This window comes from Peromyscus maniculatus, chromosome 11 (genome assembly GCF_049852395.1).
Source record: "Peromyscus maniculatus bairdii isolate BWxNUB_F1_BW_parent chromosome 11, HU_Pman_BW_mat_3.1, whole genome shotgun sequence".
NCBI classification, from domain to species: domain Eukaryota; kingdom Metazoa; phylum Chordata; class Mammalia; order Rodentia; family Cricetidae; genus Peromyscus; species Peromyscus maniculatus.
In genome coordinates, this window is record NC_134862.1 from 74,151,436 (window position 1) to 74,176,996 (window position 25,561).

Below are 25,561 nucleotides of genomic sequence, written 5' to 3' on the forward strand. Positions count from 1 at the left end.
AAAAGGCACAGGGTAGTCCAGGGTCTTAACCATTCAAGGAGAGCACGTGGACATTGTGGGAGAAGCTTGCCACCTATCCAATAAGAAAAAAACAGTGAACTAACAAGCAATAAAGATTTTTTTCAGACTACGGCCACCAAGGATTAATTGTTTTTCCATTTACTACTAGTAGTGAGGTGGGCCTTTGTGTCTGTTTGTGTGTATGCATGTATGTATATGCATATGTGTGATGGAGTGCATATGTACAGAGAAGAGTGGAACACGAAATTGAGGCGCCAATGTAAGTTTTCTAAATCAATATCAGAAGCACTACAGAAATGTAAGCACTACAGAAAAATTGAAAGGAAAGCGCCCTCTCTCAACATGGCTGCTACGCTGTCCCTCTCCTTAAACCTGTATGCAAAGGGATAATTAGAATATTTTTCCTTTGAGTCTTTAATTTGCCTCTGCAAAACTTTTGCTAAAATGTAAATGCCTTGGGAAGAGAAATGTTTAAGCTTCAGTCGATGCATTTGAAACAGGATTAGGATAGATCATTGGGAAGGGCCTGGAAAATCAGGTTATGGGTGAGGAAAAGATGAGATGCAGAAACCCTGCAGAGAGGAAGTGTGTGCCAAAAGTGAGATTTGTTCCTCTAAATGTCATCCCTACCGTTTTTTTTTGGTTTTTTGTTTTTTTTTTTTTTTTTTTTGTGTGTGTGTGTGTGTGTGTGTGTGTGTGTGTGTGTGTGTGTGTGTGTGTAGAGTCCCAGGGGACAACTGCCACTCAAGAAACATGTTGCAGATCACTGAGACAAATGAATGAGCCCAGGCTAGAATAGATAGGAAGGGAAGGAGCCAGCCCTGCTGGAGGGGTTTTTTTGGTGAAGAATAAACAAACAATGGTTCGGCTGGAGGATGGCTCAGCCATATACAGGCTAAGCTCACAACCAAAACACTGAAGACAAACAGTGGCTTCTTAAAGACTCTGTGGCCTCAAACTGTTTACAGCCTGGTCACTGCTAGATGCGATTAGTGAGGAACAGCACATCAAACCATAGACAGGGTGGTGAGATGGGACATGCAGTATCTGTGAGGGTCCAGATCCTGATGGGCACCATCCAGTGTGGAGGGAACCTTGGGGAGGAAGTGTGGAGAGAGCAATGAAGGGTGGAGGGAGGAGGAGAGGAGGAGCAGAGGAATGAGGAAGGCAGATTAAGCATCTGGAAAATTACTGCAGTCTCAGGGCTTTAGATGCCTCAAAGCCCAATGAGTCATCAGCTGGTTGCCTAGGCAACAGCTATTTCCCTTCTGCTGCTGATCAATTTCATCTGCACAAATGTCCCATGAAACTGTGAGCTGTGAAGATAATAGACCCGAGTCACAGAAATCCCTGCCAGACGAGCTCTGCATTTTAAATGTTCTGAGCCAGACTTTATGCATATCTAGCCTTCTCCAATTCCTGAGGTCTCTGTGCTAACAACCACAGAGAGGCAGCTGGAGAGGGCCAGAAACAGGCCTCTGTTACCCGGGTTACAGCCCAGGAGCTGTAGTTCCCAGACCTCACCATCCCCAGCTTGACACAATGGATATACAGCCGGCTGGCCTTGTTACATTTCTCTGAACAGAGACGGGTGCCTGAATGTGAAGCATCCCCAGAGGTCCATTTGTGTCCTTCAGCTGTGCTCCTGGATTCAGCAGAAGACGACAGTCAATGCTCCACACTTCATTTTCTCGCCGGCTTCATTTCCCCTCCTAACATTTGTCATTGCGTTCAATATATGAATGCATCATTTTGTGTGTGTGTGTTTTCCCCATTAAAGCAAATGAGAACAGTCCTTTTTCCTGCTCACCATGCTCCCTTATCCTCTGGACTATCTCATCATCCTGCACATATTAAACAATCAGAAAAGTTTGTTGGGTAACAGAGGGCAAATTTTTTTTTTTTAACCACTCTGTGAAATTAAATCAGTCATTAAATCTCTCTCTGGCTGAGTGGTGGTGGCCCACTCCTTTAATGGCAGATCTCGGTGAGTTTGAGTCCAGCCTGGCCTATAAAGAGAGTTCCAGGACAGCCAGGACTGTTACACAGAGAAACCTTGTCTCAAAGCAACAACAAAGAAAACCTCCCTCTGAATGGGCTAAATCTATTTCTAAGGTCACTTCCACACCACAGATATGATAGTATCTGTAATATGACAAATTCAAAACTTACTGGTGAAATTATTAAGGCCACTCCACGTAGTTAAAAGGAGATTTATTTAATGGCGTAACTTACAAATGAAGGGATAGATAGGTAGGTTGAGGGTTCTGGGAAAGACGCAGCATAGTCCAGTGGTGTTCTCTGGAGCTCTGTCCTCGGTCCACCTCTAGTCCGGGCTCCCAGCAGCACGAGAGCTCCTGATCTTGGGTCTTCAGGGCCTCCCTTGGCCCCGCCTTGTAGGCTCAATGGGGGTTGGAACTTCTAGACCAAAGCTGGAATGGCTACCCACTACAAAAACTTGTCATAATTTTTGGGGTTTTTTTGCCCATTCAGTATTGTACCCAAAAAAACAGATCTGAATTTCATATATACATGATCAACTGATAGGACAAAAATGAAAGAAGTGCCATGCCATCCATATGTTTTCTATCATTCAGGAAGGGTTTACAATATGACAATCACATTCCACACATGTTCTCATCACACCAAGTATTTTATAATTCCCATTTCACAGATGACAAAAGTGAGACTAAGAGATGTTACATAGCATATGAATGGTAGCCTCAGCCTCTAATCCCGGTCCAAGTTCCTCTCCACTACCTGATATCACCTCTCTGCTTGCATACTATGTGCCTCTGTATCCCTGTTGGCGACATTTCTGAGAGTACATAATTCCTCCTTCAAAAAGTCCCAGATGCCCCATCAGCCTGAAGTGTCTTTCATGTGCACTGTGTTTCCTTGTTTTCCAGGGACCTTTATGTAGAGTCTAAGCTTTGATGTAATCATGGGCACCTCCATATAGTCCTGTCTAATGACTGGCCAGATACTGTCTGCCATATATTCTAGATGTAGAAAACAGAGAACAGAAAGGCAAATGACTTGCTTGAAATCATTGAGCTGAACACACCTGGGACTGACTCACAGCTTGGTGCTCAAATGCCCCCCCCCCACTAGCCCAAATCCCTGATGGTCACAGTGTGGCGGCCTCAAGCCCTGAACCACACTCCACCTGGACTGTGGGTTCCTGCTCTCAGCTGTCCCTGGGAAGCCTCAGGGTAGCAAAGCACGGAGGCATTTTGTCAGCTAACTGCAGAAACCCTCTTCTAGAAGCCATGATAACAGTAAAGCAATCTGAGACTGAAGAGAAAAATCTAAATACAAGAAGGAGGAGGAGGAGGAAAAGGAGGAGGAGGAGGAGGAGGAGGAGGAGGAGGAGGAGGAGGAGGAGGAGGAGGAGGAGAAGAAGAAGAAGAAGAAGAAGAAGAAGAAGAAGAAGAAGAAGAAGAAGAAGAAGAAGCCAAAGCTTGTAGCTTAATTTAGAAAATGGTACCAGATATTGCAGCTAATTTTAGCTTTCTCTTCCTTGTCCTGATTCCCCAAGTCCCAGTCCAGTCCCACTCATCCTCAATCCCTTCCAAAAAGAAAAAGAAAAAGAAAAGAAATGGCATTGCATTATACAGGACAGAATACAAAGGCTTCAAATCCTACCACTACCAATATGATTCTGGGAAAGCAGATCTTAAGAGGTCCCTATCCATTGGCTTGCAGGCTAGCTAGGAATGCCTGATGAGAAAACAGAGAATTATACATTCTAATGCACATTTTTATAAGATGCCGTGGCTATCCAGAAACTCAAGCACACAAAATGAACCTGTTAGCCATGACCCAAAATGGGAAATTCTGACATTTTACTGTTAGGTGGTTTCTTGAACCATCTTAATTAAGAAAATATATATATATATTAATTCAAAATTAAACCTGATCTCAGTCCACCATTTGCTTGAGCCATTCTCTGTCGTTAGCATAGCTTCACTCCTCTGTAGCCTACAAGACTTTGCCTCCAGGTTTGAGCCCGTGTGTTTTGTACATGTGTCTGCCCATTGACATGAGCCAGCACTGAGTTAAGGTAAAGACATGCCGCACTTGCTTTCCGAATACAAACTCATTTGCACCTGCAACAGGCTCCTAATGCAGGCATAACAGCAACAGTAGAACTGTTCTTCTTTCAGAAGTGAAGAGTTTGACACTCAAACAGGCTAGAGGATTTGCCTAGGATCTCATGAGAGCTAATGAAAGTAATAATACAGCCAGGCAGTGATGTCGCATGCCTTTAATCCCAGCACTCCGGAGGCAGAGGCAGGCGGATCTCTGTGAGTTCGAGGCCAGCCTGGGCTACAGAGTGAGTTCCAGGACAACCAAGACTACACAGAGAAAGCCTGTCTTGAAAAACAAAAAACAAAAAAAGTAATCCTACAAACAGACCTGAGACAGTGACTAGATGTCAGCACTAAAATCATAGATGCATTCATTCAACACCATTTCCACATAGAACTACTTTTTCAGTGATGGGATGCTAAACACTGGGCAAAGAGAGAAACATAAGTTGAATCCATAATGCTATTTCTTGAGACCAGTAATAATGATGTTCATCTAAATTTTACTTCAACCATAATTCATTCCCTGTATTTATACATGGTTTAAAGCCCTCAAAATTCACTATGTTAGAAGTCAAAATTATTTGCAAACCCTGTCAGTGGTCTTTTGTGTTTTTCTAGCCCACTCTGACCTCAGCTAGGATGACAAGATAATGGTTGGTCCTTATTTTTCAAGGTCTAAGTCATTGCATTGACTCTAATGGTGATATATGAAGCAATGTTGGGATATGAAAACAATTCAGTTCTTTTAACGACTGTACTATTGCTCAACTGAGCTTAATAAAATAAATCATTTTAATTCAAAATTAAGTCTGATCCAAATCTAACCTTGCCTAGTGTTAGCATTCAGGCATTTACACAGGCCTGCTCTTGGGGAGCTATCAGGACAGTCGTTAGCAGCAGCCAAGATGTGACACTGTAGCTACTGCAGCCACCAAATAGAGCACGCTCCCTATGCACATGCGCTGTATCCCCTTATAATGTCAGCATTCAGGAGAAGTCCTACAAAAGACCGTCATCCACTTATGCAATTGGCAAGAACGTTTATTTTTCCAGTCTGCTGGAGCCTTCCATCCCGCACAAAGGCGGGTAAAAGACCCTAAGAGGGAGATATGGGCTTCTTTTAAGCATAGCCAAAGAGAGGTCCTAAGGCAGTTAGCTCATCTTATCTACAATTGGCTTAAGCAAGTGGCAATCATATTAGTAATTTCTAATTGGCCAGGGCTGGTCAGGGGTACAGTTTTTCAATTTTGGGCATGCCTAGACATGCTTTGTCCTTGAGCTGCTGTGGAGGCTGGCTGGCCTAGCACACACTGACCATGGGGGCTGGCTCAGTGGCCCAGGCTTAGTGCATCCTATCTCCCTTGTCCCTATGGTCAGGGGCATCAGTGATTAATTGTCCTTTGTTCATGGCTCTTACAGAAATTGCTTGTTCAGTCTCAGGAAAGTGAAATTGAGGCCTGATCTCTGAGAGAAGACGGAGCAGCCTGTTACAGTGTCTGCTCGGTCCTCTCAATAAAAGGCAAGCCCGTCTTGTCCCTCTCCCTTTCCTTCCGCTCTTGCTCAGAGGCCACCTGTGCGTTCCCCCCCCCCAAACGTCCCACGTGAGCTCTGCTGCATGGTGTGGCTTTGTGGTACCCCTTGGCTCCAACCCGCCAAGGTCGCCTTCTACCGCTAAACTGTTACACATTGGATCATGTATCTAAAGAAAGTTAGGCTAGAACAAGTGCATTGGCCTGTTGATTGTCTCTTTAATTGTTTATATCTGACCCATAACTCGAGTAACACCTTCTATTACACTCTCAGGCTAATGAATTGTATGTGTCATTGTTTAGTCTGAAAATGTGGAAGCATGGTTACCAGTGGTCTTATAAGAAACAGAGTATTCTCATTATTATAGTTTTTCAATATTAAAATTTTTGATAAATTTGTTTGCCTCCCTTAAAGTTATATACTTTGCCTTAGTCTATATTTAAACTTACAAAGTTGAGAATAAATTACATTTTAAGCATAAATTATATTTCCCATTTATTGGTGTGTATGTGTTCCCAGTTATTTATGATATTGACTTATATGAGTATTTTGTTAACTTTTACCCAATATAATGGCCTAAACCCTTGGTTATAAAAATGCCAAGTTTTTAAATATTAATCTCAAGAAGATTTGGGAAAACCCAAAGACAGGACATCAAGTTAGAACAAAAAGAAAACAGTAATTACTACACATGGGCTAGTGGCTGGAGATTATTATATGTGGGTTCGTGGCTGGAGAATATTATATGTGGGCTCCTGGCTGGAGAATATTATATGTTGGCTCGTGGCTGGAGAATATTATATGTGGGCTCCTGGCTGGAGAATATTATATGTGGGCTCCTGGCTGGAGAATATTACCAGAGCAAAGGCTTACATGACAGAGATGAGGTTGGAGATGTGAGCCAAAGCCAGTTCTTGACTGGTTTCACCAAGGAGCATGTGCAGAAAAGTCCGCTGGAGGATGGTGACGCGATAAACTCAGATTCTGAATCTGAAGATGATTGACTGTCCACAATAGGAAAGACATATTGAAGGGCAGGAAGAATGATTACAGCAACCCGTATGAGAAGTAATGAAGGGCTAGCCCGAACAGACTGCGGGAACTGGGGCATGAGGACGGATGTGCCAAGGGAGAGTGTGAACTGGGGAAAGAGGAAGCACAAGAGTCAGAAAGAGCGACCTTGAAAAGGGGAGTCTTAGGGGGGTTTTGGTGTGAGCTAAGAGGAAAGGCAGCCTTGGAGAGAGTGTCCAAGCTTCCACACAGTGAATTCCAAATGCCAATGATGTCAGTCCTGGAAGAGTACCCGGTCTAGACAGCTCCATGGAACTAGCAACCAGAAGGCGGACAAACGGTAACTGGTCCTCGTCGCTGGCGTTCTCAGTGGGTTTAAATGAGTCACTCACCATCAGGTTTCAGCAAAGAGGAGAAGTGGTGGCCTGTAAGTGGGCAAAAGAAGCAGCTTTCGTGGAGGAAATGAGGCTTGAAAGGATACTGGGGATAGGGATGCATGAGAAGTCCAAAGGAAGCAAGGCCCAGGATATTGACATCCACCTGCAGACCCAGCACTCGGAAGCTGAGCCAGGGGAATTGAGCACTGCCCAGGGAGAAACTGTGGGATGTTATTTCATGATTTTTTTTTTAAAGCAAAGAAAATTTCGGGAAGAAAATGCTCTACACAGACAAGGATCAACAGAAGTGAAATTGCCGGAGCTTTGGAGACTCCATTTTCATGTGATCTGGAGAGTGGAGAGAAGTCAGAATATAAGTTCAAAACTGAAGGAAAAACCACAAACAGATCCAGCTTATTTTTAGCCTCATTATTTCCTAGCAGATGAGTTCTGGGTGCTTTACTTGAAATTGTCAAACAATAGATTCATATGACATACATTTTTTAAAATACAAAAAACAAGTCACATGAGATTTAGGTATCATGACAAAGCCATAGTGCTGGGATTTTCTCTTGGCCTTAAACTGGGAATATATACTTCACTTCAGAGCATTAGCTCTTAAAGTGCCTTAAGGGGAGACCTTCAAAACATCCTTGAGCTCAGTAAAATGTATCCAGTCTCCCCCAAACTTTTGACTTAATTCAAAGCATTGTTTCTACGACAATATGAGAGTAAATAACAAAACAGTCTTCCTCCCATCCATTTGAGAAATTTCATTACAACCGGGTGTTGACAGTGGAGATCTATCTAGTCATTTCTCTTCTTCCGGCTCTTCTAGCCTTCCCCAGAACATGGCGGGTCGGGTGGATTCAGCACTTGGGAAAATGGAATGAGAGTGGGAATTGACCTGCTAGGAAGCTTCCTTCCAGCTTCCACAGCCTCAAGCTCTTCAGCCTGCTGAAGAGAACGGCTCCAGTTGGCTTATGCTGATCTCATCTTCAGGACAGCCTGAGTAACAGGAAAGGCTGCCGAGTTCTGGTGGCCATCCCCTGCTTTTCTGACACTCCAGATAGCAGAACACCTTCCAAGGTTTGCCCTGGGCTGACGAGAAGAGGGTTAAGTGGATACAGTGTTTTCAGTTCCGGCATCCAAGCTTTCATACAGAATTTACCAGGGAAAGGGAATATGTAAATTGGTGGTAAGGATGAGTGAAGATTTAAAAATTTCAGATGTCTATAATTCTAGTCATAAAGGTATGCAGGGTACTAACAACACCAGAAGAAGAGCTGCCTAAATATTTAGAATTTGCCAGGGGCTCTTCAGAGCCACAAGACTTAACCCAAAGGTAGCACATAGTATGTCCACTTTGACAAGTGTAGTCTGGGACACTTTGACTCTGTAGTAGCCTTCCAAAAGTCTTCCTATCTGTAGATCTAAAACCAGTTGCTCCAATAGTGGCTATTTCTTTTATACAGATTTGTGAGCATGCCTGTAGATACAACATGGTGTCCCAAACTGATGAAAGAGAGAGAGAGAGAGAGAGAGAGAGAGAGAGAGAGAGAGAGAGAGAGAGAGAGAGAGAGAGACTCAATTCTTCGGATCACATCAATACATGTGAAAACTATTGAGACGGTCCAGTTCCCAATCTTATAGATGAGGAGGCTGAAGCCCAAAGGGGAAGAAACCCAAGGCTCAAGTCTCACAGCTGATCAACACAAGCCCTTTCTGAACTTCCACTGCCTTCCCGAATGCTGTCACAGCTGCCCAGGTTTTCTCCTCAGTTTACGTTGACTGCTTTAGAAGACACATCCCTTGGGGACCATGAAGCTGTCCATCCTGATGCTGGGTCTGGATGCTGTTGTGTGTCACCATGACACTGAGAAGAGAGCAGATGCTTTGTTCCATCTGTAACTTCTCTGCCAACTCCCCCCGTGGAGACTTGGAATTTAGGATTCAAATTTTAAGTAGCTCAGAAGAGCTGGGTCAGCATTCATTAATAAACAATGAAGTTCAATTGCATTTGATTCTCTTCTGGTCCCTCCTGAATGCAAAGTGCTTATAACTACTTCATCACTGGAAACAGGGAGAGCAGGGGGATTGTGAGCAAGTCCACTTTTCCACGGCGACTCCTCAACCACAGGTCCTTCAAGAGCATTGATGAGCACCTCCTGAGGTCCACGCCGTGTGTCTTGCACAGAGTGCAAAAGCTATTTGTCACCAACACTGGTCCTTCAAGCATCTGTTTTGTCCTCGCTGACCACATCTGAATAAACTTGGATGCAATCAAGTCTCTCAGGTGGCTTTATTTGGACACCCTAACTCTGATCATCTCAACATCCCCAAACAGACAAGAGCTAAGAGACTGGGGATGAAGGTGTGACGGCGACAAATATGTGAATTCAGAGATTATGAAACAGTGGGGCCAGTCTTGGCCAGAACTCGGGGTTTACTCTACCCTTCCATTCTTCCTGCTTTCCTTCCTCCAGAGGCATCCACTCTATACCATTTACCCAGTAGCCACACCTGCTCCCTCACTTCCGTTCTCTCAAAGATGTACCCTATGTGATCAAGTTTCTGTACTTCTCTACACTCTCACGTCCACGTGTGTCATGACTGTGACCTCATATAACTGCTGGAAAACTAAATAAGATGATGAGGTCAAAAGTACCCAGCATGGTGCCAGATATTAAAGAGTTCTCCATGGTTATTGAACAATTATTACTATTTCTTCTATGGCTGTTATCCTTTTTTCTTAAGAATCCTTTCTGTCCCTGGGGCGTTTGCAGTCAGTGGTAGACAAAAGACTGCTCCACTGCAGTGAGAAGCTTCCTAATGGCGGGCCTTCAGACCAAAAGAACAATAAACAAGCAAGGGTCTTTCAGGGTCTCCTTAACCTCCCTCCCCTTCTCCATGAGTAACACCCACTCAGGGTTTACGGAAGCTTGACCCCATGTCTGAATTTCCTTTCCAATGTGGATCACATTGTCTGTGGCTCTGCGGCAGCGACCCACGTGGCTTTGGCTCTGCTGCCCAGGAACAAGCAACCATCAGGCACTTCAGTGCTGAGACAAAAAAAAAAAAAAAAAAAAAAAAAGCCGCCAAGGAGCAGTGAGGCAGACTCTTGGGTGCAGCTTCTGTCACCCAGAGCCTGGCTGACAGTTCATTCCAGTACTGCTGCCTCTCCTTGAGAGGCCTGGATGACCCAAGGTCAAACAGCCCAGGGCCTCATCTGAAATTCATAAGAAAACTAGCCGAGCGGGCTCTGCCCAGCAAATGTCAGCAGAAAATTGCTTCCAGCTCCAGGGAAGCAACATGAGTCAGCATCTCTGCATGCCAGCGCCCTCTTCCATCCCCTCTTCCCCAGCCCCACAGCTGCCTCATTAGCCAGGGTTTGCAAAATCACTCCCCCAAAGGAATAATGAACAGCTAATATTTACTAAGCACTTATGTGTCATGCAGTATGCATTTAGATTTTTTTTTTTTTTCGTGTGATGCTTCCTTAAAACCTCAGGAAAGAGAAAGTTTTCCCATTTCACAGGTTCAAGGATGCCCAAAGAAATGAACTTGGACCTGAATTTTTGTCCTCCTGTCTTTCTGAAGCCTCCCTCACCCACTGTCCTCCACTGTGTCTGTCACCAGGGACCTACTAGCCCATCTCTGCCTTGAGTCTCTACCAAGCCACCCAGGAACCACTTGAAAGAATTCCTTCCTGCAACATGAATCCTAGAAAATCCTTCAAAGACCCCCTGTTAGGTCCAAATGAAGTCAAGGCTGCCTAACCTGGTACCGTGGACTATTCCCAACTTTACTCAACCACCCTTGCAGTCCCATCCTCTGCCTCCCACCGACATGTTCTGTGACAGGAAGCTGTGCAACATCTGTCCAAGGTTCCCTGATCCTGCACGTCCCATCCCACATTCACCATCCCTCTCTGGGGAATGTGATTTCCCCAGCCCGATCCTGGCAAAAGTCTGTTGAAGACCCAACTCGAATGTCAGTTCCTCTGAACCCCTCCTTCATCGGTGAATCTTGATTGACAATGTGACTAAGTTGAAAAGCACCTTGGAGGTTCTGAATCACGCCTCTAGGAATGTTAGAGAGGGTTTTTCCAGGGACCATGAACCAGTAAGCTAGAGGCCAAATGGAATAAAACAGAAGAGGAAGGAATCCTGAAAGCAGGAGCCTGCTTTCTCAGGCCTCTGTGAATCGAGCTCTTTTGCTGTGCCACGCCCTCCCTCCGCGATGTTGTGTGTCTCCATCCTTCCTGCTGGGTCCAACAATATTGTCACTGCCTTGCTTCTTACTGTATAAAATTGCATGCCGCTATTGCTGGCGAGCCGCCACCCTGTGAGGGTGCTGGATGCACTCTCAGAGCAGGGGCTGTAGCTTTCCCCCCATCTTTCGGTTCCTGTATCGGCCATCGGGTCTGGACTGGGAGAGGTTGTTGGAAATGCTTTCCACGCATGGGTGGAGGAAGCATTTGCTCATCTATCCACAGAACTGGTTAAGCATCTCCTGTGTGCCCAGCTCTGCGCTGGAGCACTGAGGAGGCCAATATGAGTAAGAAGGAGACATCTCAGCGGAGTCCTTGCCTTGGTCTGACACTTATGTAATCAAGGGCTTTTGTTGCTTCTTTCTTGACTTCCTTCCCAGAAAACAAACTGAACTGCAGAGCCTGCAAAATGCCGCCTCATTTCATCCTGTTTAACCTAGACACAAGTGTCATCCATTTAACTGTCGCACTGTTTACAGAAGAAAAACAACACCAACAATACCTGGATTGTCAGGTCAAAACCAGGGCTTGTGCAAACATCCAGAGTTAGATTGCCTGCAGCTCCTTTGGGGTCTTAAAGGCATCATGATGCTAGTTTGTTAAGTTCTGTGAACTGAATCAGCATTCCTGATTAATCACAGATTAATTAACCGAACTGTGCTAAAAAGAAAGCATTGAGGCCCAAAGTTGCTATTTTTCTGGAGACAAGAATGCTGTGTCATTGCCTTGAATCCCTGTTGAAATCTTTGTTTTCTGCCTGCTCTGAAATGTCTCATCAATTGGTAATATTCTCCTTGGTCCTCCTACACTGCAGGGCTTTCTTTCAAGCCTTGTAGTCAAGGACGCTCAGACCTCCACACATTCAATCAGCACGGTGTTCTCCTGAACACAGCAGCAGCATCAGAACTGGGGATGGCAAGAGCTGGGGAGGCCTAGAGGTCTGAAACCTTCATTATATAGAGAAGGAAAAGTGGTCAGGGAGGGGCAAGCACCCTGTACTATTATGGCAGCCGGATAAACTTTTCTAACGACAGCAGCAACACACTAGCTATCCTGTGCTGATATATAATCTAGGAAATAAAGCTTGCCTGAGGATCAGAGGCCAGAGCCAGCCACTAGATCAAACATAGAGGCCAGACAGTGGTGGCACACACCTTTAATCCTAGCACTAGAGAGGCAGAGATCAGTCTGGATCTCTGTGAGTTCAAGGTCACACTAGGCTACATGAGATGGATTCAGTCTAGGAGAGAAACAGAGCCAGGCAGTGGTGGCACACACCTTTAACCCCAGTATTTGGGAATCACACACACCATTAATCCCAGCACTAGGAAGGTTGAGATAGGAAGTGAAATGGCTGGGCAGAGAAAGGCATATAAGGAGGGAGGAGACAGGAACTCGGGCCCTTTCCGGCTGAGGACTCAGGCATTCAGTCTGAGGATTTGTGGAGACAGGATCTTCTTCTCTTGCAGGCTGAGGAGTTGGCGAAGTGAGAAAGTGGCTGTGGCTTGTTTCCTCTGATCTTTCAGCATTTATCCCAATATCTGGCTCCGGGTTTTTATCATAAGATCATTTAGGATTTGTGCAATACTACCCATTACTTATTCTTTTAGTTATTACATATATGTCTGCTGATTTGCAGGCAGGCTAAGGCCAGAAGCTGAGATGCTGATAATTGTCGACACCAGAGAGCCATATAGTAGAACTCATGGCCAAAAAGCAGCCCAAGGAGAAAGGAAAAGATTCCCAAGAGAAAAGTAATGAAGAGAGGGAATGCTGAATTCTTGCTCTCTGAGGATTTCTTAGGAACGGTCAGAAGCCCAGGATCAAGATGCTGGACCCAAGGCAAGGACACTGAAGCCTCATGGTGCCATAGAGACAGAGTGGTGTTCAGAATTCACCAGGAAGATACTCTAGGGAATATTCAAGACTTTCAGCCAGGATTTAAATGAAATCACCAAATAATGGGTGAGACAAAACTTCAACTGAACATCTCTCATCACCAAATGAAGCTTCCAGTATCATAAATGGGTTACATCTAATCAAGTACTTAGCCAAAGGGGTCCCATGGGAACCCCTAAATAACCCAGGCTATTGCCAAAGCTAATGGCAGCTCTCCACAAACTGATGATAAGACCCCATTGCTAAAGACAACACCTACACAACTCATTGACCACTCAGACGTTGAGCTGGTGCCTACATAGAGCCTTCACCCTTTGGACTAATGTTCATAGTACAGGAAGGTACTCTGCATGGTACCAAAGGAGAATGGTAAATACCAACCTTGCCATACACCTTCCATCTACAATGATGATCTGCTTGCAAGGTATACTAGTGACACAGAGCTTGTGGAAGTAACCAACCAATACTTCATTTGATCTAAGACCCACTCCACAAAATAGAACCCATACCCAAGGCTGCTTGGGTGGTCACGAACCTGAGACTAGATAGCCAAGGGACCCAGGGAAAACCAAACACCACTGTTCTGCAAAAGGAATGTAGTAATAACTCCTAATAACATTTTTATATACTCATAGGTCAGTGTCTTGCTCAGCCATTCATCAGAGAAATTTCTTCTTGCGGCAGATGAGAACAAATACAGAGACACACAGAGAGACATTATGTAGAGAGTGAGAGACCTTGGAAGACTTAGCTCTAAAAAGGATGTCCCCATCAACTCCCTCACCTCAGGGCTCAAGGACTCCACAGAAGATGAGGCGGAGGAAGTGTAAGAGTCGGAGGGGATAGAAGACATCAAGGAGTAAAGGCCTTCTAGACACACTAGGGGTGATGTACTAGTGTGAATAGCTGATTTGTAACTTTAACATCATCTGTAACTTCAGCTCCCCTTTGCCATGTAACCTAACTTGGTCACATTGTGGACATCAAAAGATGGTGGACATCTTTGGAGAGCCATTGTTTGGAAAAATAAAAATAAAAGCCCTGAAGGGCTGTCTCCAAGAAGTAAAAATGAGTAAGAACCCACAGAGACTGAGGCAGCATGCATGGGACCTATACAGGTCAGCACCAGATGGGATCCTAGAGCTAAAAGGAGAAGTAGACACATGCCCTTATCCCTAACCTAGAAGCTATTTCCAGTTGATAGCCACTTGCTAATGAAAACCTAGCTTTCTCCAAGAGAGTCTTACCGGGAAAACAAACCACTTTTAAGCGTAGGCCCCAGGCCCAGCAGTAGATGACCAACACAAAAGTAACTCAACGTCATCTTTAGGGTTCTTTGTCTCATAATAAGTCAGGGCATTTCATTTCACCTTACAGAGCCTTTGAGTATATATTATGGCTTCCTGTTTGGGGTTTTTATGGGATTGCTGTGTATGCGAGCATGTATGTCTCTGTGCCTGAAAGTGTTTCTTGTGCTTTTTCTTAATAGGTTGTTTTGTCATATTCCAATTTGTTTGTTTGTTTAATTTATCTTATTGTGTTTTTTATTTCATCATTATTTCTTAGATGCCTGTTTGTTTTCTAAGGAGAGACAGAAAGGGAGTAGATTCAGATGAGAGGTGATATGGGGAGGGACTGGGAGGAGGAAAGGGGGAAGAAACTGTAATCAGAATATGCTGTATATTTTTAAAAATCTATTTTCAATAAAAGGGAAAAAAAAAGATTTTCCCCCGGAATCCCTTTCATTAGTTCCTCATTACAACAAGTTACCACCAATTTAATGGCTAAAACCACACGCTTTTAGTATCGCACTCTCCTGTGGGTTGGCCATCTGACAGGAGTCTGTCCCTCTGAACTCAAACCACTGTGACTACAGGGCTCTGTGTCTTCTGGGGGCTCCTTGGGAACAAGTGTCCGGGCGCCTTTTCCAGGTTATAGAAGGAGGTGGCATTCCCTGGTGGTAGTACTCTTCTTGCATCTCCAAAGTCAGCAGTAGCGGGATGAAATCCCACCACAGTCCATCACCTTGACCTCTGCTGCCTCCTTCCGCCACTTGTAAGGGCCTTGTGATTCAACTGGAATGGCCCAGAAAACCCGCCATGAGTCTCCCATTTTAGGATCAGCTGATTTGTAACCTTAACATCATCTGTAACTTCAGCTCGCCTTTGCCCATGTAACCTCGCTTATTCACATTCTGGACATCAAAATATGGTGGACATCTTTGGAGAGTCATTGCTTGGGGAGAAAAAAATAAATAAAGCCCTGAAGGGCTGTCTCCAAGAAGTAAAAATGAGTAAGAACTACACAGCTTCCCACCACACTTAAAAATAGCTCTGAATCATCTCACTCTCAAACAAGAGTGAGGTGATATGTCACCAGTTAATGCCTGCCAGAAACAAACACAAACTCCCACAGACAACTTTCAGCTCACCCAGAGTTTGTATAGAAAATGCCCAGCATCCAAAGATGGCTAGGCACGTCCCAGAGCAGATGACAGATGACACCTGCTTGGGTTTGGGCTTGCCACACTCCCCACTAGAACACAGGCCCCCTGAGACAAATATGCAACATATCCTGGAGGTTCTAGATCCCGAAGCCATCCTTACTGCGCTTTGTGATATTGTTCTGCGCATTAACATTGAGTAAATGACTCTGATGCTCTTCCCACTGCATCCCACTGCATCCCACTGCATCCCACTGCACCCCACTGCACCCCACTGCATCCCACTGCATCCCACTGCAGGAAACAGCCACGATGTGCCAACCCTAGGCAGGGGCTTCCGAGTCAACAGCAAAGTCTCCCAAGTTCCACATCACCTGCAATAAGGCCACGCCTCATCAAGGACCTCATCACAAGAATCCAGTCTAAAGTAATAACATTAAAGACAACAAATGGATGAGAAAGAATTGCCACCCACAGCTTGCACCAGACAGCGGTTGGAAGGTGGCAGGCCTGGAGACAGAGGAGGGAGCTGCAGGACTGACCTGTCATTTGGCTCCCATGGTCACCGCTACTGGAATTTTAACTCTCTGTCTCTTATACATTGTGTGTGTTTTTTAAATGGGTCTTTTAGAGTTGCCTTTTTCCTTTGCAGGAAAACTGCTGGGGAACTAGAGAAGTGGGGTGCATGGGGACAAAGGGACTTCACCGCCCTCTGACCTGCCCATCATTGCTCACTGAAACAGACTGACAGTAAGCAATATTACCAGAAGAAAAGACATTCGTGTTTATTACAAGGCCAAGACGTCAACAGAAAGTGGTCTCCCGGTAACCCAGTAAGAGCTCAACACTGTACCCTTCTTTGCAGGGGAGATCGGAGTGGGAGCAAGTTCAATAAATGAGTTGTGTTTGTTTCTCCCTTCCCAGCATTTCTTGGTTTGTTGACTCTTTTTTTTTTTTCAAGACAGGGTTTCTCTGTGTAGCTTTGGAGCCTGTGCTGGAACTCATTCTGTAGACCAGGCTAACCTAGAACTCACAGAGATTCTGCCTCCCAAGTTGCTGTCATTAAAGGCGTGTGCCACCACCATACCCGGCTGACTACCATTGCTTTTGTGTGTGTATGTCTCTGTGTATATGAGTGCATGAGTTTGTGGGGGGGGTGCACATGTGTATACATGCATATGGAGGACAGAGATGACACGGAGCTCTTTCCCAATCCCTCTTCACTTTTTTTTTCTTTCTTTCTTTTAGGCAGAGTCTCTCACTGAACCAGAAGCTGGATGATTTAGCTGGGCTGGCTAGCCAGGAAGTCCCAGGGACTCTCCTGTCTCTGCCTCCCTGGCACTGGGGTTACAGGCACAGTGCCAGGTCCAGCGTTTATATAGGTGCTGGCATCTGAACTCATCTCCTTATCCTTGCCATGCAAGGGCTTTAGCAACTGAGCCATAGCCCCGGCCACAATAAATGAGTTTCAAAGGGCATGAGTGGACCAAAAGGAGAGACAGCGCCCTGGGACAGTTTGTTTGGGCTTTGGGTATGGTCTCATCCAGTTTACTTTGGAAACTGGTCTTCCTCTTTGGAGAGACTATTGGGGGGGGCACTCAAAGCACCCACTGTATTGCTTTAAAGAGAGCAGATGAGAGAAACCTCTTCTCTCCTGGAGCACAGTGTCGGAGACTGGCTTTTAGTTCAAAGCACTCTACTCTGGGGTATTGTTTTCTTGAGCCCTCTAAAGAGGTCAGAGCCAGTCCCTTGGTATGCCCATGAGAAGGCATGCACTCCTGAGAGCCTGCCCAGGGTCACATTAGGATGAAAAAAAAAAAAAACCTTCTGTTGTTTCCTCTGCCAATGGAGGCACTTCTTCCCTCCTTCTATTCTGTTCAAAGCCTTAGTGTATGATAATATCAACCCTGGACCAGAAACATTTTAAGAATTGTTCCAAATGAGAAAAATTCGTGAGTTTGAGTACCTATCGTGCGCCAAGCACACTACGTGCGTTCTATCACTGTTTCCTTAAAGTTCTGTGGATCATACTTGGAATTTCACAAAGATCCTCAAGTTCAGTCAGGACAGTTATCTGGGTTGAGATCACACAGCCAGGAAGCAGCCGTGTGGTGGGGCAGCCTGTGGGTGGGAGTGTCTGCTTCTCACATAGGATCCAAGTTGTAAATGTGACCTTTTCTGCGTCTCAGAAACAGAGTAGGGGGTGCGCACTCATTTAAGGTGAATTCATGAGAAATCTCATGCTGTGAGGGCAACTTGTGGGGTCTCTGTCACACTGGCCTCCCGTGATTCCCAGCACCGTGATATTTCTGGAGCCATCGGCCCTAGAGCAGGACTCCAGGGTAATATGCCACATAATTCAACAGGAAATTTCCTGAGAAACGGTAGAAATGAAGAACTTTGTTAGAAGGCGAACCCAGCCAGGCTTTCCTTTTTTCTAGAGCATGAAGGGTTTCTGTGAAAGAAATCTTGTCCTCTACATGTCCTTCGGGTCATTCCAGCATCATCCCTCCCCCACGGCTGCTTCCACCACAGACACCGAGTACCCGGTAGTAACGCCTTGTGATTGCCGTGCTTTTTATGGGAGGGTGAGATTCATTTTTAGCTCTTCCTCATTAAAGGAGAGAGCCTTGAAATCAGCACGTACACCCACGGCACTGGATCAGGTGAAGTTACCAGGGCAACCGCAGCCGCCTCTGACGTCACTGAGGGAGGACACCTCCGCAAGGAAGCTGCTGCCTTCACCACCACAACCCCCACTCCACCCCCGCGCAGCTCCTCTCTCTGGCTTTCAGATTTATTGATTCCGAGTTGATGAGCTCCTGTGAGAGCCGCCCTCCCGCCCCTACCCACCCTCCTCACCCGAGGCAACAAGGGAGGGCGCTGTCTTTATTAGAAGCCTCTGGCCCAAATCATCAAAAAGCAAGCCCTTGAGAGGGAAGTGAGGAAGGAGTCCTGAAAGGTCTCATTTATCTGTGGCTTTGCTTGGGGATGCCAGCAAAGAGGAAATGAAGGGACACTAGTGGGACAGTCTGTGGTCACACCAAGAGCACAAACAGGCAAACCTCACCAAAGATAACCAAACGCCTCTTTTTCTCCTCCCCCATCCCCACCTTACACTTCAATTGCCGTCATCTCTAAGTCCAGTCATGCTCAGTAACACAGTTATCACATGCTACAAAACAGACACCTCAGTCACCAATGAACCACGTTCGCAACAGGTGGACCCATGGGATTCTAACTCCCAGTGACCTTATAGACATGCTAATGCCAGTGCACACTGATGTCCACACAACCACACAAAACAACCTAAGGGTGTTTCTCACAAGAAACCCCTCCCCATTGTTCAGTGGCACGTGACGGTTTGAGGATTTCTTCACCCAAAACGAAGGGGTAACTTAAGCTCTGAGAGGAAAGGTGTTCCCAATGGAAGTGTTGTGGCTCTGAGGGGAAAGATACCCGGCAGTCAGGAGCCAAGGAATACCACAAAGTCACATGGCACAACAATCCTCATTTATCAGGAAAGACACAGATGGTGGCTGCCTCTGCTCAGAGGAGAAGCACCGGCAGAGGACTGAGCAGGAGGCAGGCTCATACAGGGTTTCTTGGGGGCAGAGTTTTCTAAGGTGGAGATTTCCAGGGTGGGGACTGGTAGAACTTTGAGTCCTAAGCTTGGACCACTGACGCCATTCTCTCCTCCGGTCGGGTGTCACAGGTGGCTTGCTGCTTGTTTCTTTACTGTTACCCTTCCATCATAGGAACCTGTTTTGAAGGAGAAGCCTCCTCAGCTAAAGACTACATTTCCCAGCAACCCATGCTCATTAACTTTCTGCCCCTTTCAGAAAACCTTGGAGGGAACTACTTTTTTAAAAGGTTCGTTCAGCTCACAGTTTGGGAAGGTCCAGTCCAAGACTAAGCAGTCCCTATGGTTTGGATCACTCATAGGGATGACACATGGCAAAATCAGTAGCACGCGTAGTGACGTTTCATCTCTAGAAAATGGAAAGTCCACAACCCCCCAGTGTCCTAGGGACCTCCCTCTAGAAGTCCATGGCACCTACAAATAACACCATTCCAGATACTAGGCCTTTAATATATGCACCTTTGGGGGAAAGAACTTGTATTCAAACCACAGTACCTGGCATCTAGGCCGATGTGGCTAGTTTCAACTACAAAAGGACTCAGAAATGACTGGCTCCTTGACACGTCAGCACAAGGCCATCACTACCCTTTCTTTCCTCTCCTCCTTCCAAAGATAGTAGAAGAGAAAAACATAATTTTGGTTCCTGTATTATTGCGCTGAACATAGCTCTTGACTGGTTTGTGATCCCAAACTGAACATCATTTGTCTTGGGTAGCTGGGATTTCACTGTGTCTCTGTTACAGGAGAGAGTATGAACCCATACAGTCTTATCTCCAGAAAAAGTAGGCCAATGAGACTATGCATTACAGTGAGGACTTCAGTTCTTAAGGACCAGCACTCCCAGGTCCAAAATAAAAGCCATCATCCAAATGTGAACACAAAATTTGCTCAAATTAGAGCAAAATAGTAAGACACAGTAAAAACTTGTCAGGCCCGGTGTGGTGGCACATGCCCTTAATCCCAACTCTTGGGATCTCTGAGTTCAAGGGCAGTCTCATCTACAGAGCAAATTCCAGGACAACCAGGGCTACACAGAGAACCCCTGTCTTGGAGAGAAGAAGAAAAAAAAAATCTTGTCAATGAGGCTGTATTTGTCTCCAGGACACAGGGGAAAAAAATCTTTGCAAGAGCTGAGAACATACAGGCAGAGGCAGGGGAGCCTGGAGAAGATGAATTCATAAGGCTGAGTTCTGCATGGTCTTAGCCCATGTGTACGTCTCCTTCCGAGTAGCCCAGGAGCACACTAACAGGGAACCCAGTTGTTATGACTTAACTCTGAAGTCTTCCCCTAATCAACTTGTATGTCTAGAATACTTTTTAAATTTGCTAATTGTATTATTCTTTGACAGCTTCACACATATATAACACATCTTGGTAATTTCCACACCCTACCTACCCCACCCCCATTCCCTTCTTTCATCCCTCTCCCACGCTTGCCAAATTCCTGCTTCCCAAGGAGCCCACTCCTCTCCAGTTTTCCCGTCCTTGCTAGTGTTGTTTGTTTTGGTTCTTTGAGACCACTGAGTTTAATTAGAGTTGCCTGTGTGAGCCTGGATGGGGGGTTCATTACTGAAGCCTGGGCAATTTAGGAGTGTCTATAGCACTGAAGAAAATGACTCCCTTTCTTCTAGCAACCATTAACTGTCAACAGCTTCCCAGGAAGGGGTGGGGCCTCGTAAGCCCCTCCCCCCACCAGGATGGGCGTGCTGAGCAGCCTGGTCCTGTGCAGGTTTTGTGTAGGTAACACCTGCAAGCCATGTGACTTTGATCCCAGCCGCCTGACAAGGGTGCTGAGTGAATGCAAAAAGAAAGGACACACTTCAAGGAAAGCCGGGATCAGGTGGAGGTCTGCTGCCTTCCGTGGAGGGGACCCACTACCCCCAGAAACCTGAACCTGGAACCTCAGCACGTTTATTAGGCACGGTACACGGGGAGGGGCTAGCTAGTCTCGGTAGGAGGTGTCTGCAGGTGAGCAGTCTCAGGCCATAAACACCCGGGAGGGGGAAGCTGCAGTCGCTAGTTCTGCACATACTGGTCCCTCTTCCATAAACACTTGTACTCAGACCCTTGTGGAAAGCTCTGTCATCCCTTTGAGCCTCATCCGGGTAAGGCTTTACCACCCCTGTGGGGATGAGGCAATGGAGTCCTCAATGCAGTCAGTCATTCAACAATACACAGTCACTCAGGAGTTTCACTCACGTGAGGCTTCCTCCACTCCCAATAGTAACAGTAGCTACTGTGAGTACAACAGCCTCAGTATTGTGTCTAAAAAAATGCATTTGATAGCATTTCTCCCAATCCTCCAGTTCTTACATTCTTGCTACACTGTCTTCTATGATGCTCCCGAGCCTTGTAGGGGGTATACATACATTCTGTTTAGCCATCACCCAATCTCAGCTCTTTCACCAGTTAGGAGTCTCTGCATTCATTGCTACCCACTGCAAAGAGAAGTTTCTCTGACCAAGGCCGAAAGCAGCACTAACCCATGGGTACAAAGTTAAATCTCTAGAAGGCAGTTCGATGCCATGTCCAGAAATGATTTCTGTCACAAAGGCCAATGCAAGACATATTATATATCATCCACAGAGGTCCTGATGCAGAGCTGAATATAGAATAGAGACAATGAAAGCCAGGAAGACAGGGGACTTGGGCCCAGAGCCAGTGGCCAATGGGGAAGAAACTGAAGACTTCTTTGGGGGAAGGTTAAGATAAGGGAGATTTCTATAAAGCGCTTTGGAGATGTAACAGAGAATGAGACTACCCCCGCCGCAGGATTCTCCCAGAGAAGACTAGGAAGGCTCTGCGGGAATCAAACAAGAGCTTACGGGAGGTTCATATAAGGAAATATCAGTGTTTCTTGCAAAACTGATCACTCTGAGCAAGTATCATCATTCGTAACGTCAGGAAATTTCCTGACCTAGAAACTAGTGCCGCCCTTTTTTGGAAGGGAACCTGAGTCTATCTAAATTTAGATCTTCAACCCCTTGGATCTAGCAACTCCTACTTCTAGGAACTTAATCAACGGAAATATTCCTACTCTGGAAAATTTGCTGAAAAAAAAAATCTGTACAAAGATATTCTTTGTTGGTAAGACATGAGTTTTGAAACATTTTGCCTGAGGAAATTTTTCAGCCGTTCTCTTTGGAAAAATGTGTTCAATTTTGGGTAGAATCCAAGGATGCCTCCAAACACTCTGCAAAATGCTCAGGACATCACCAAACATCAACAATGTCACTCTTGAAAAATCCACCCGACAGTGTAGACTATCACCATTGCTTGTGGTCAGTCACTAGAACTCACTAGTAAATTCCTATTGCTAAAGATACCATGGGATTTGAGTGCAGGACTTAGAGAAATTAAGTTGGAACCAAGCTTGACGCTATCTTCATGCTGGCTATCAAATATTAGTATCAGAAGGTGGGATGAAGGCTGTTGGGCTAGAAAAGCCATCAAGAGTCTTACTGATCTGTAAACCCTGGAAGCTACAATATCAACCTTCGAGGCAAGATGTGTCTGTCCACTGGCTAATAGTGTCATGAATGTTATGGAGTAACCAACTACCTTCTAATTAGATTTGAATCATATTCCATAAGAAGGAACTCATGTTTGGTACTGTAAACCTGGTCAAGAGTCTGTAGCTGAGGAAATCATAGGCCCAAGGAGAAAACCTACATAAACACGTTGCCAAACTGCCTGCTAATACTTACGTTTATGTCCCTAGAGTAGTGCTGCTCTCAACAGAGAAGCTTCCTGTTTCAGTGGTCAGTGGTTAATGCAGACCCATAACTGGTCAATGTGCTGAAAATCAATGACCACTGCATGCTCAGCTTTAAATGGAATGTCTGTCTGTATCGTGACTCAGGGAACATTGCTAAAGATGGGTCCAAAAGGAATGGAAGAGCCAGAATATGGGAGGTATGCTTCAGAAAGATGTCTTCTGAATATGACATGACCACTGTAATGTAAACTCACTGCAGCTACAGTCGCCTCTACCAGATGGGCCTGTCAACAACTTATCATGGATGGGGGAGGCACTTATGAAGCCCTACCCCTCCCTGAGAGACTATTGGTAGTTAATGATTGCTGAACAATGGGATCTAATTTTCTTCAGGAATGTAGCCACCAATAAGTTGTCAGTGATCAAGTGAATAGCCCTACCACCACCAATGCTCATGCAATCAAACTAATTAAGCTCAGTAGGTCACACACAAGATTAGTTTTTAAAAAACTTGAAAGTAGGAAGGTGTGGTGGTTCAGATCAAAATGGCCTCCACAGGCTTATATATTTGGAATGTTTGGTTCCTAGTTGGTGGAACTCTTCAGGAAGGATTAGTAGGTGTGGTCTTGTTGGAAGAGGTATGTCACTAGGGCTGGGCTTTGAGGTTTCAAAAGCCAATGGCAGGCCCTGTTTTACTCTCTTGCCTTCTCTATCTATCTCTCTGTGTATGTGTCTGTCTGTCTGTCTCTCTCTCCTTCTCTCTCTCTCTCTCTCTCTCTCTCTCTCTCTCTCTCTCTCTCTCTTTCTCTCTCTCTGTCTCCTGTCTATGAATCAGGATATAAGCTCTCAGCTATTTCTCCAGCTGTCTGTCACCATGCTCATTGCCATAATGGTCATGGACTAACCCTATGAAACTATAAGCCAGTCTCCAATTAAATGCTTTCTTGTATAAATAAAAAGAAAAAAAACTGTGTTTAGTCTATAAGGTTAACTGTTAGTATTCAAGATGCCATCTAACTTCATAAAGGAGCCAAGACCAGGTATTTTGCTTCTCAGCTGATCCATGCCCCCAAACAAGGGTCCCTTGAAGACAGGAACCACATTTCAGTCATTATTCATTTTTCAGACCTATTACTACTCCCAATATATATGCAGTGTTCTCATATGCTGTTTGCTAAGTGAGTATATACTTTAACTGGGTGTGGGGCAAATTTAGTCTCCTGCTTTCATCTAGAACAGTGGTTCTCAAACTTCCTAATGCTTCCACCCTTTAATACAATTGCTCAGGTTGTGGTGACCCCCAACCATAAAATTATTTTTATTGTAGAATATTAGTTGAAGATGTGTTATATTTGTTTATGATGTGGAACATTTGCTTGATGATGCAAAGGTGTGTTGCATTCTTTTATGTTGCATTTGTTTAACTCTGTGAAGCTGTGTTACTTTGCCTGTCTAAAACACCTGATTGGTCTAATAAAGAGCTAAATGGTCAATAGTTAGGCAGGAGAATTGATAGGTGGAGCTGGCAGAAGAGAGAATAAACAGAAGGAGAAATCTGGGAAAAGGGATGGAGGAGCAAAAGAAGGAAAAGGAGAGGAGGACTTCACGGGCCAGCCATCCAGCTACACAGCAAGCCACAGAGTAAGAAGTAAGGAAAACTATATAGATTAGAGAAAGATAAAAGCCCAGAGGCAAAAGGTAGATGAAATAATTTAAGAAAAGCTGGCTAGAAACAAGCCAAGCTAAGGCTGGGCATTCATAAGAAAAAATAAGCCCCCAAAGAGCCAAAGATTAAAAAAAAAAAATTTTTTGTTGCTACTTCATAACTGTAATTTCTCTACAGTTAAAAATTGTTATGTAAGTATCTGATATGCAGGATATCTGATATGTGATCCCTATGAAAGGGTCATTTGATCCCCCAAGGGGTCCTGGCCCACAGATTGAGAACCACTGCTCTAGAAGGAGAGGCAATAAAGACTTGCTTTACCTTGAGGTGATCTGCAGCTATCAGCTGTCCTTTTCCCACCCTAGGCAGCTGCTAGTTTAGGAGACAGAAGAAGGTATTGGGAAAAGAAGACAAGAGAATAGTCAGCAATTTAAATTTAAATTGGAGATTTTAGCTTACCACCCATACCTTGTAGCTCCTAACATTATGTGTAGCCTTTTCTGAGCAAAATATGTCTGTCTTATGAACTTTTCAAAAGGTGTGACATACACACCCAAAAAGAGAAGATTAAGAACTATGAGCTAAGGCTTTTGCTTTTATTTTGTTTTGTGTTGAGGGTTGGGGAGGCTTGTAAAGGCTGTCACCTTCCAGGTGCTGAGGATTATATCATATCTGACCCAAAGAATTTTTAACCCAAGATTAATTATAAAGTATTTTGGAGTTTGAATGAGAAGGTCCCCCATAGGTTCAATATTTTTGAACACTTGGTTTCCAGTTGGTGGCGCTGTTTGGGGAGGTTTGGAAGACATGGCCTTGCTAGAGGAAGTACATCACTGGAAGCAGGCTTACCCAGTTTCCTCTCTCTGCTTCAAGCTTGCATTTG